The sequence below is a fragment of the Triticum dicoccoides genome, chromosome 2A, assembly GCF_002162155.2.
Source record: "Triticum dicoccoides isolate Atlit2015 ecotype Zavitan chromosome 2A, WEW_v2.0, whole genome shotgun sequence".
Taxonomy (NCBI): domain Eukaryota; kingdom Viridiplantae; phylum Streptophyta; class Magnoliopsida; order Poales; family Poaceae; genus Triticum; species Triticum dicoccoides.
The window spans coordinates 323,407,583-323,420,198 of NC_041382.1; positions in this window are offsets into that span (position 1 = coordinate 323,407,583).

Here is a 12,616-nt window from a genome sequence, read left to right on the forward strand (position 1 = left end):
CTGACTGGTCTCCTTGGTAATCATCCATCCAACCGAATGAGCCCACTCTGTGGGAATAACCTCGTCACTCATGCCCTGTTACTATTCAGCACTCAATGACCCTTGATTGATCCCTTGAAATTGAGAACATGCTCTTCTGCATGCTCCACGGCCACAAGGACCGCATGCATCATTGTCATTTCATTCGCATAGTCCTCCTCGTAGGACGACTAAATGTAGTGCTTGTATATGTACTTCATGTCCGAATACATTGCTTCAAAGAAGGGACATAAATTTTACCACATGCATTTCACCAAAAAAATTGCCCAACGTGGTGACCGCTTAGGGGCGGATGGTACCTACGTGGCAGATGGACGAGAGGTGAGAACCGACGGAGGAGGACAAGCGGTATGACGTCCAGGTGTAGCCATGGATGAGCTCCAGTGTTTGTATTTTTCTAGTGTCCATCGGAGGTCAGGGAGACCGCCGGATAGATGTGTTACTTGGGCTACAAGCTCTCAATATGGGACGGAGAGGTTGGTTGAGGTGGCAGGTCTGGGAAAACCTAGTTGTAGGGTACTTCTAGAATCCCCGCCTACCTTATATCTCTGACAGAGTTGGAGTTACACCATTCGCCTAATGGACTGAGTCCCTCCTTCCCGAGTCCATGGGGCCCCCGAGGGCTATTCGTCCTAGGCCCAATCCGAGCAGAAGTAGATCAACGTTGTTTCCCTCGTTTTGTATACTGAGTTTCGCATCTCCTTCCTACCGGGGAAGGTGTGCGAGCCTTCTTGAGGTCCTACAAAAAAGAAAAACACGCAAGAAAATAAAACGTGAGAGCCTAGAAGTGCTTCTCCTTTCAGATGAAGATGTCATGGTGGTTTTTGAGCTATTGTGTGTAAAGCTCATTGATATCTGATGACTCCCAACAGGTGGGATTTTGGCTAGTGACCCGTTGTAGGGCATACCATGAATTTTGTCTGAGCTCTAAGAGGCACCTACCGGACTGGGTTGCTAGTCCCAGCTTGAGCCCCGGAAGTACACCCCCACATCTATGTCAAGAACCGAGCTACTCATCACAAAGTCTGATTCCCCTTGATTGGGTTACAACTCATGACCATGGAGGGCATGTTGTGACCATCCTTCACTTGGGTGTACTCGGAGGACATAGGGTTGCAGAAGTGAGTCGATGATGCCCATGGGTTCTAGTGCCTAAGGGCTTAATGAAGCAACTCTCGGTTAAAGCCTACAGGAGGTATGTCGTTGAGGCATCATGCCTCCGTCGAGTGACGACCGATGTTTAGGAGAGGCGCGGGGGGGGGGGTGAGGATCATGGGAATGGGATTTACCAAGGTTCTTGTACTTTGGGATTAGGTGACCCTACTACTGCCTCTAGTGTTTATATTATTCTGGTGAAAGGGAGATCACCAGAGAGATGTATTACTTGGGCAACAAGTTCTCGCCCTGGCATGGAGAGGTTGGTAGAGGTGGTTGCTACTTGTGAGCTGCGTTGAGATTTCCACAAAGAGGAGAGGATGAAGCAATATAGTAGAGATAAGTATTTCCCTCAGTTAAGAACCAAGGTTATCAATCCAGTAGGAGAACCACACAGAATCTGGTTAGCATCACCTACACACGCGAAAGCAAAATACTTGCACCCAACGCAAACAAAGGGGTTGCCAATCCCCTTGACGGTTAGTTGCAAGGATTAAATCTCGTAGTGATAGGTAAACGGATAAATTGAAAAACAAAATATAAAATAAATAAAAGTGCAGCAAGGTATTTTTATGTTTTTATATATGATAAAACTAGACTCGGGGGTCATAGTTTTTACTAGAGGCTTCTCTCTCGTGCACATAACATACGGTGGGTGAAGAAATTACTATTGGGCAAATTGATAAAAAAGCGCATAGCTATGACAATATTCAAGGCAATGATCATGTATATAAGCATCACGTCTGAGATAAGTAGACCGACTCATGCCTGCATCTACTACTATTACTCCACCCATCGACCACTATCCAACATGCATCTAGGGTATTAAGTACAAAACAAAGTAACGCCTTAAGCAAGATGACATGATGTAGACAAAGTAAACCCAAGCAATATGAATAAACCCCATCGCTTTATCCTTAATGGCAACAATACAAATACGTGTCTTGTCCTTTTCTGTCACTGTGATATAGAGCACCGTGAGATTGAACCCATCACAAAGCACCTCTCCCATTGCAAAATAAATCAGTCTAGTTGGCCAAACCAAATGGATAGATCAGAGAGAAATACAAAGCTATAACAATCATGCATAATAAAGTTCAGAAAAGACTTAATTACTATTCATAAATAATATGATCATAAACCCACAATTCATCAAATCCCAACAAACACAATGTAAAAGAAGATTACATCAGATAGAACTCCAAGAACATCGAGGAGAACATTGTATTGAAGATCAAAGAGTGAGAAGAAGCCATCTAGCTACTAGCTATGGACCCGTAGGTCTGTGATAAACTATTTACGCACCATCGGAAGGGCAATAACAATGATGTAGAAGCCTTCCGTGATCGATTCCCCCTCTGGGAATACCGGAGAAGGCCTCCAGATGGGATCACGGAAGAAGCGAAACTTTCGGCGGTGGAAAAAGTGTTTCGGGTGGCTCTCTGTTGGTTTCTCGATTTTAGAGAATTTATAGAGGCGGGATTAGGTCAGAGGGAGCCACGTGGGGCCCATAAGGAATCAGGGCGTGCCTACCCCTGGGCGGGCCTTGTTGCCTTGTCGTTTCCTCGCTTCTCGTTTGGTCTCCTCCCTAAGCTTATAGGGTCTCTTTTGTTCAGAAAAAAATCATCAAAAAAATTCGTGGCGTTTGAACTCAGTTTGGTACTGATTTCCTAGAAAGCCAAAAACAAGCAGAAAACAACAACTGGCACTGGATTAATAGGTTAGTCCCATAAAATGATATAAAATAGCACAAAAACTTATATAAAACATACAATATTGATACTATAATAGCATTGAACAATCAAAAATTATAGATACGTTGGAGACGTATCAGCATCCCCAAGCTTAATTCATGCTCGTCCTCGAGCAGGTAAACGGTAAAAACAAAAAAATATGTGGAATGCTACCTAACATGTTCATCATGTAATCTTTCTTTTATGGTATGAATATTTAGATCTGAATGATTTAAAGCAATAGTCTATAATTTGGCATAAAGACATCAATACTCAGGCATACTAACAAACAATCATGCCTTTCAAAATAAAAATGCTAAAGGACGCTATCCCTACAAAGTCATATAGCCTTGTCATGCTCCATCTTCTTAACACAGAATATAAATCATGTACAACCCCGGTGTCAGCCAAGCAATTGGTCATACTTTTTAACGCGCTTTAACTTTTTTAACCCCCACGCAATACATGAACGCAAGCCATGGACATAGCACTATGGGTGGAATAGAGTGCAGTAGTAGAGGTTAATATGGAGAAGACAAAAAAGGAAGATAGCCTCACATCGACGCGGCTAATTAGCGGGCTATGGAGATGCCCATCAATTGATGTCAATGAGAGGAGTAGGGATTGCCATGCAACAGATGCACTAAGAGCTATAAGTGTGTGAAAACTCAAACTGAAAACTAAGTGGGTGTGCATCCAACTTGCTTGCTCATGAAGACCTCGAACATTTGAGGACGCCCATCATCAAAATATACAAGCCAAGTTCTATAATGAAAATTGTTGGGGAACATAGTAATTTCAAAAAAAATCCTACGCACACGCAAGATCATGGTGATGCATAGCAATGAGAGGGGATAGTGTGATCTACGTACCCTTGTAGACCGACAGCGGAAGCGTTAGCACAACGCGGATGATGTAGTCGTACGTCTTCATGGCCCGACCGATCAAGCACCGAAACTATGACACCTCCGAGTTTTAGCACACGTTCAGCTCGATGATGATCCCCGGACTCCGATCCAGCAAAGTGTCGGGGAAGAGTTCCGTCAGCACAACGGCGTGGTGACGATCTTGATGTACTATCGTCCCAGGGCTTCACCTCAGCACCGCTACAATATTATTGAGAACTATGGTGGAAAGGGGCACCGCACACGGCTAAGAATATGATCACGTGGATCAACTTGTGTGTCTATGGGGTGCCCCCTGCCCCCGTATATAAAGGAGTGGAAGAGGGGAGGGCCGGCCCTCTCTATGGCGCGCCCTTGGGGAGTCCTACTCCCACCGGGAGTAGGATTCCCCCTTTCCTAGTCCAACTAGGAGTCCTTCCATGTAGTAGGAGTAGGAGACAAGGAAGGGGAAGAGGGAAGAGAAGGAAGGAGGGGGCGCAGCCCCTCCCCCTAGTCCAATTCGGACTAGGCCTTGGGGGGGCGTGCGGCCTGCCTCTCCCTCTCCCCTAAAGCCCAATAAGGCCCATATACTTCTTCTCTCGTATTCCCGTAACTCCCCGGTACTCCGAAAAATACCCGAACCACTCGGAACCTTTCCGATGCCCGAATATAGTCGTCCAATATATCGATCTTTACGTCTCGACCATTTCGAGACTCCTCGTCATGTCCCCGATCTCATCCGGGACTACAAACTCCTTCGATACATCAAAACTCATAAACTCATAATATAACTGTCATCGAAACCTTAAGCGTGCGAACCCTACGGGTTCGAGAACAATGTAGACATGACCGAGACACGTCTCCGGTCAGTAACCAATAGCGGAACCTGGATGCTCATATTGGCTCCCACATATTCTACGAAGATCTTTATCGGTCAGACCGCATAACAACATACGTTGTTCCCTTTGTCATCGGTATGTTAATTGCCCGAGATTCGATCGTCGGTATCTCAATACCTAGTTCAATCTCGTTACCAGTAAGTCTCTTTACTCGTTTCGTAATACATCATCTCGCAACTAACTCATTAGTTGCAATGCTTGCAAGGCTTATGTGATGTGCATTACCGAGAGGGCCCAGAGATACCTCTCCGACAATCGGAGTGACAAATCCTAATCTCAAAATACGCCAACCCAACATGTACCTTTGGAGACACCTGTAGAGCACCTTTATAATCACCCAGTTACGTTGTGACGTTTGGTAGCACACAAAGTGTTCCTCCGGCAAACAGGAGTTGCATAATCTCATAGTCATAGGAACATGTATAAGTCATGAATAAAGCAATAGCAACATACTAAACGATCGAGTGCTAAGCTAACGGAATGGGTCAAGTCAATCACATCATTCTCCTAATGATGTGATCCCGTTAATCAAATAACAACTCTTTGTCTATGGTTAGGAAACATAACCATCTTTGATTAACGAGCTAGTCAAGTAGAGGCATAATAGTGACACTTTGTTTGTCTATGTATTCACACATGTATTATGTTTTCGGTTAATACAATTCTAGCATGAATAATAAACATTTATCATGAAATAAGGAAATAAATAATAACTTTATTATTGCCTCTAGGGCATATTTCCTTCAGTCTCCCACTTGCACTAGAGTCAATAGTCTAGTTCACATCGCCATGTGATCTAACATCAATAGTTCACATCTTTATGTGGTTAACACCCATAGTTCACATCGATATGTGACCAACACCCAAAGGGTTTACTAGAGTCAGTAATCTAGTTCACATTGCTATGTGATTAACACCCAAAGAGTACTAAGGTATGATCATGTTTTTCCCATGAGAGAAGTTTAGTCAACGGGTCTGCCATATTCAGATCCATAAGTATTTTGCAATTTTCTATGTCTACAATGCTCTGCACGGAGCTACTTTAGCTAATTGCTCCCACTTTCAATATGTATCCGGATGAAGACTAAGAGTCATCCGGATTAGTGCCAAAACTTGTATCGACGTAACCCTTTTACGACGAACCTTTTGTCACCTCCATAATCGAGAAACATATCCTTATTCCACTAAGGATAACTTTGACCGCTGTCCAGTGATCTACTTCTAGATCACTATTGTACTTCCTTGACAAAATTAGTGTAGGGTATACAATAGGTCTGGTACACAGCATGGCATACTTTATAGAACCTATGGCCAAGGCATAGGGAATGACTTTCATTCTCATTCTATTTTCTGCCGTGGTCGGGCTTTGAGTCTTACTCAATTTCACACCTTGTAACACAGGCAAGAATTCTTTCTTTGACTGTTCCATTTTGAACTACTTCAAAATCTTGTCAAGGTATGTACTCATTGAAAAAAAAACTTATCAAGCGTCTTGATCTATCTCTATAGATCTTGATGCTCAATATGTAAGCAGCTTCACCGAGGTTTTCTTTGAAAAAATCCTTTCAAACACTCCTTTATGCCTTGCAGAATAATTCTACATTATTTCCGATCAACAATATGTCATACACATACACTTATCAGAAATGCTGTAGTGCTCCCACTCACTTTCTTGTAAATACAGGCTTCATCGCAAGTCTGTATAAAACTATATGCTTTGATCAACTTATCAAAGCGTATATTCCAACTCCGAGATGCTTGCACCAGTCCATAGATGGATCGCTGGAGCTTGCATATTTTGTTAGCACCTTTAGGATTGACAAAACCTTCTGGTTGCATCATATACAACTCTTCTTTAAATCCATTAAAGAATGTAGTTTTGTTTATCCATTTTCCAGATTTCATAAAAATGCGGCAATTGCTAACATGATTTGGACAGACTTAAGCATCACTACGAGTGAGAAAATTTCATCGTAGTCAACACCTTGAACTTTGTCAAAAACCTTTTTCGACAAGTCTAGCTTTGTAGATAGTAACACTACTATCAGCGTCCGTCTTCCTCTTGAAGATCCATTTATTTTCTATCGCTTGCCGATCATCGGGCAAATCCATCAAAGTCCATACTTTGTTCTCATACATGGATCATATCTCAGATTTCATGGCCTCAAACCATTTCGCGGAATCTGGGCTCATCATCGCTTCCTCATAGTTCGCAAGTTCGTCATGGTCTAGTAACATGACTTCCAGAACAGGATTACCGTACCACTCTGGTGCGGATCTCACTCTGGTTTACCTACGAGATTCGGTAGTAACTTGATCTAAAGTTACATGATCATCATCATTAGCTTCCTCACTAATTGGTGTAGTAGTCACAAGAACAGATTTCTATGATGAACTACTTTCCAATAAGGGAGAAGGTACAATTACCTTATCAAGTTTTCTACTTTCCTCCCACTCACTTCTTTCGAGAGAAACTCCTTCTCTAGAAAGGATCCATTCTTAGCAACGAATGTCTTGCCTTCGGATTTGTGATAGAAGGTGTACCCAACAGTCTCCTTTGGGTATCCTATGAAGACATATTTCTCCGATTTGGGTTTGAGCTTATCAGGATGAAACTTTTTCACATAAGCATCACAACCCAAAACTTTAAGAAACGACAACTTTGGTTTCTTGCCAAACCATAATTCAGATTGTGTCGTCTCAACGGATTTAGATGGTGCCCTTTTAACGTGAATGCAGTTGTCTCTAATGCATAACCCCAAAACGATAGTGGTAGATCGGTAAGGGACATCATAGATTGCACTATATCCAATAAAGTACGGTTATGACGATCGGACACACCATTATGCTGTGGTGTTCCAGGTGGCATGAGTTTGTGAAACTATTCCATAATGTTTTAATTGAAGACCAAACTCGTAACTCAAATATTTGTCTCCGCGATCAGATCGTAGAAACATTTTCTTTTCTTGTCACGATGATTTTCCACTTCACCCTGAAATTATTTGAACTTTTCAAATGTTTCAGACTTATGTTTCATCAAGTAGATATACTCATATCTGCTCAAATCATCTGTGAAGATCAGAAAATAATGATACCTGTCGCGAGCCTCAATATTCATCGGACCACATACATCAGTATGTATGATTTCCAACAAATCTGTTGCTCGCTCCATTGTTCCGAAGAACGGAGTCTTGGTCATCTTGCCCATGAGGCATGGTTCGCAGGCATCAACTGATTCATAATAAAGTGATTCCAAAAGCCCATCAGTATGGAGTTTCTTCATGCGCTTTACACCAATATGACCTAAACGGCAGTGCCACAAATAAGTTGCACTATCATTATTAACTTTGCATCTTTTGGTTTCAATATTATGATTATGTGTATCACTACGATCGAGATCCAATGAACTATTTTCATTGGGTGTGTAACCATATGAGGTTTTATTCATGTAAACAGAACAACAATTTATTCTCTTACTTAAATGAATAACCGTATTACAATAAACATGATCAAATCATATTTACGCTCATCGCAAACACCAAATAACACTTATTTAGGTTCAACATTAATCCCGAAAGTATAGGGAGTGTGCGATGATGATCATATCAATCTTGGAACCACTTCCAATACACATCGTCACTTCACCCTTAACTAGTCTCTGTTTATTCTGCAACTCCCGTTTCGAGTTACTAATCTTAGCAACTGAACTAGTATCAAATACTGAGGGGTTGCTATAAACACTAGTAAAGTACACATCAATAATATGTATATCAAATATACTTATGTTCACTTTGCCATCCTTCTTATCCGCCAATCACTTGGGGTAGTTCCGCTTCCAGTGACCAGTCCCTTTGCAGTAGAAGCACTTAGTCTCAGGCTTAGGACCATACTTGGGCTTCTTCACTTGAGCAGCAACTTGCTTGCTGTTCTTCTTGAAGTTCCCCTTTTTTCCTTTGCCCTTTTCTTGAAACTAGTGATCTTGTCAACCATCAACACTTGATGCTCTTTCTTGATTTCTACCTTCATCGATTTCATTATGAAGAGCTTGGGAATCATTTTCGTCATCCCTTGCATACTATAGTTCATCATGAAGTTCTACTAACTTGGTGATGGTGACTAGAGAATTCTGTCAATCACTATCTTATCTGGAAGATTAACTCCCACTTGATTCAAGCGATTGTAGTACCCAGACAATCTGAGCACATGCTCACTAGTTCTCCTCCATCTTTTAGCTATAGAACTTGTTGGAGACTTCATATCTCTAAACTCGGGTATTTGCTTGAAATATTAACTTCAACTCCTGGAACATCTCATATGCTCCATGACGTTCAAAACGTCATTGAAGTCCCGATTCTAAGCCGTAAAGCATGGCACACTGAACTATCGAGTAGTCATCAGCTTTGCTCTGCCAGTCGTTCATAACATCTAGTGTTGCTCCAGCAGCAGGCCTGGCACCCAGCGATGCTTCCAGGATGTAATTCTTCTATGCAGCAATGAGGATAAACCTCAGATCACGGATCCAATCCGCATCATTGCTACTAACATCTTTCAACACAATTTTCTCTAGGAACATATCAAAATAAACACAGGGAAGCAACAACGCGAGCTATTGATCTACAACATAATTTGCAAAATACTACCAGGACTAAGTTCATGGTAAATTTAAGTTCAATTAATCATATTACTTTAGAACTCCCACTTAGATAGACATCCCTCTAATCCTCTAAGTGATTACGTGATCCAAATCAACTAAACCATGTCCGATCATCACGTGAGATGGAGTAGTTTCATTGGTGAACATCACTATGTTGATCATATCTACTATATGATTCACGCTCGACCTTTCGATCTCCGTGTTCCGAGGCCATATCTGTATATGCTTGGCTCGTCAAGTATAACCTGAGTATTCCACGTGTGCAACTGTTTTGCACCCGTTGTATTTGAACGTAGAGCCTATCACACCCGATCATCACATGGTGTCTCAGCACGAAGAACTTTCGCAACGGTGCATACTCAGGGAGAACACTTCTTGATAATTAGTGAGAGATCATCTTATAATGTTACCGTCAATCAAAGCAAGATAAGATGCATAAAAGATAAACATCACATGCAATCAATATAAGTGATATGATATGGCCATCATCATCTTGTGCTTGTGATCTCCATCTTCGAAGCACCGTCGTGATCACCATCGTCACCGGCGCGACACCTTGATCTCCATCGTAGCATCGTTGTCGTCTCGCCAATCTTATGCTTCCACGACTATCGCTACCGCTTAGTGATAAAGTAAAGCATTACAGCGCGATTGCATTGCATACAATAAAGCGACAACCATATGGCTCCTGCCAGTTGCCGATAACTCGGTTACAAAACATGATCATCTCATACAATAAAATTTAGCATCATGTCTTGACCATATCACATCACAACATGCCCTGCAAAAACAAGTTAGACGTCCTCTACTTTGTTGTTGCAAGTTTTACGTGGCTGCTACGGGCTTAAGCAAGAACCAATCTTACCTATGCATCAAAACCACAACGATAGTTTGTCAAGTTGGTGCTGTTTTAACCTTCGCAAGGACCGTGCGTAGCCACACTCGGTTCAACTAAAGTTGGAGAAATTGTCACCCGCAAGCCACCTATGTGCAAAGCACGTCGGGAGAACCGGTCTCGCGTAAGCATACGCGTAATGTCGGTCCGGGCCGCTTCGTCCAACAATACCGCCGAACCAAAGTATGACATGCTGGTAAGCAGTATGACTTATATCGCCCACAACTCACTTGTGTTCTACTCGTGTATATAACATCAACATATAAAACCTAGGCTCGGATGCCACTGTTGGGGAACGTAGTAATTTCAAAAAAATTCCTACGCACACGCAAGATCATGGTGATGCATAGCAACGAGAGGGGAGAGTGTGATCTATGTACCCTTGTAGACCGACAGCGGAAGCGTTAGCACAACGCGGTTGATGTAGTCGTACGTCTTCACGGCCCGACCGATCAAGCACCGAAACTACGGCACCTTCGAGTTTTAGCACACGTTCAGCTCGATGACGATCCCCGGACTCCGATCCAGCAAAGTGTCGGGGAAGAGTTCCGTCAGCACGACGGCGTGGTGACAATCTTGATGTACTACCGTTGCAGGGCTTCGCCTAAGCACCGCTACAATATTATTGAGGACTATGGTGGAAGGGGGCATCGCACACGACTAAGAATATGATCACGTGGATCAACTTGTGTGTCTATGGGGTGCCCCCTGCCCCCGTATATAAAGGAGTGGAGGAGGGGAGGGCCGGCCCTCTCTATGGCGCGCCCTAGTGGAGTCCTACTCCCACCGGGAGTAGGATTCCCCCTTTCCTAGTCCAACTAGGAGTCCTTCCATGTAGTAGGAGTCGGAGACAAGGAAGGGGAAGAGGGAAGAGAAGGAAGGAGGGGGCGCAGCCCCTCCCCCTAGTCCAATTCGGACTAGGCCTTGGGGGGGCGTGCGGCCTGCCTCTCCCTCTCCCCTAAAGCCCAATAAGGCCCATATACTTCTTCTCCCGTATTCCCGTAACTCCCCGGTACTCCGAAAAATACCCGAACCATTCGGAACCTTTCCAATGTCCGAATATAGTCGTCCAATATATCGATCTTTATGTCTCGACCATTTCGAGACTCCTCGCCATGTCCCCGATCTCATCCGGGACTCCGAACTCCTTCGGTACATCAAAACTCATAAACTCATAATATAACTGTCATCGAAACCTTAAGCGTGCGGACCCTACGGGTTCGAGAACAATGTAGACATGACCAAGACACGTCTCCGGTCAATAACCAATAGCGGAACCTGGATGCTCATATTGGCTCCCACATATTCTACGAAGATCTTTATCGGTCAGACCGCATAACAACATACGTTGTTCCCTTTGTCATCGGTATGTTACTTGACCGAGACTTGATCGTCGGTATCTCAATACCTAGATCAATATCGTTACTGGCAAGTCTATTTACTCGTTTCGTAATACATCATCTCGCAACTAACTCATTAGTTGCAATGCTTGCAAGGCTTATGTGATGTGCATTACCGAGAGGGCCCAGAGATACCTCTCCGACAATCGGAGTGACAAATCCTAATCTCGAAATACGCCAACCCAACATGTACCTTTGGAGACACCTGTAGAGCACCTTTATAATCACCCAGTTACATTGTGACGTTTGGTAGCACACAAAGTGTTTCTCCGGCATACGGGAGTTGCATAATCTCATAGTCATAGGAACATGTATAAGTCATGAATAAAGCAATAGCAACATACTAAACGATCGAGTGCTAAGCTAACGGAATGGGTCAAGTCAATCACATCATTCTCCTAATAATGTGATCCCATTAATCAAATAACAACTCTTTGTCTATAGTTAGGAAACATAACCATCTTTGATTAACGAGCTAGTCAAGTAGAGGCATACTAGTGACACTTTGTTTGTCTATGTATTCACACATGTATTATGTTTCCGGTTAATACAATTCTAGCATGAATAATAAACATTTATCATGAAATAAGGAAATAAATAATAACTTTATTATTGCCTCTAGGGCATATTTCCTTCAAAAATTCCCACTAGCATATGGAAGTGACAACAAAGGAGACTCTCTATATGAAAAACATGGTGCTACTTTGAAGCACAAGTGTGGAAAAAGATAATAACTATTGGGGAATGTAGCATGCAATTTCAAAAAAATTCCTACGATCACACAAGATCTATCTAGGAGATGCATAACAATGAGAGGGGGAGAGTGTGTCCACGTACCCTCGTAGACTGAAAGCGGAAGCGTTATGTTAACGCGGTTACTGTAGTTGAACGTCTTCACGATCCAACCGATCCAAGTATCGAACGTACGGCACCTCCGTGTTCAGCACACATTCAGCT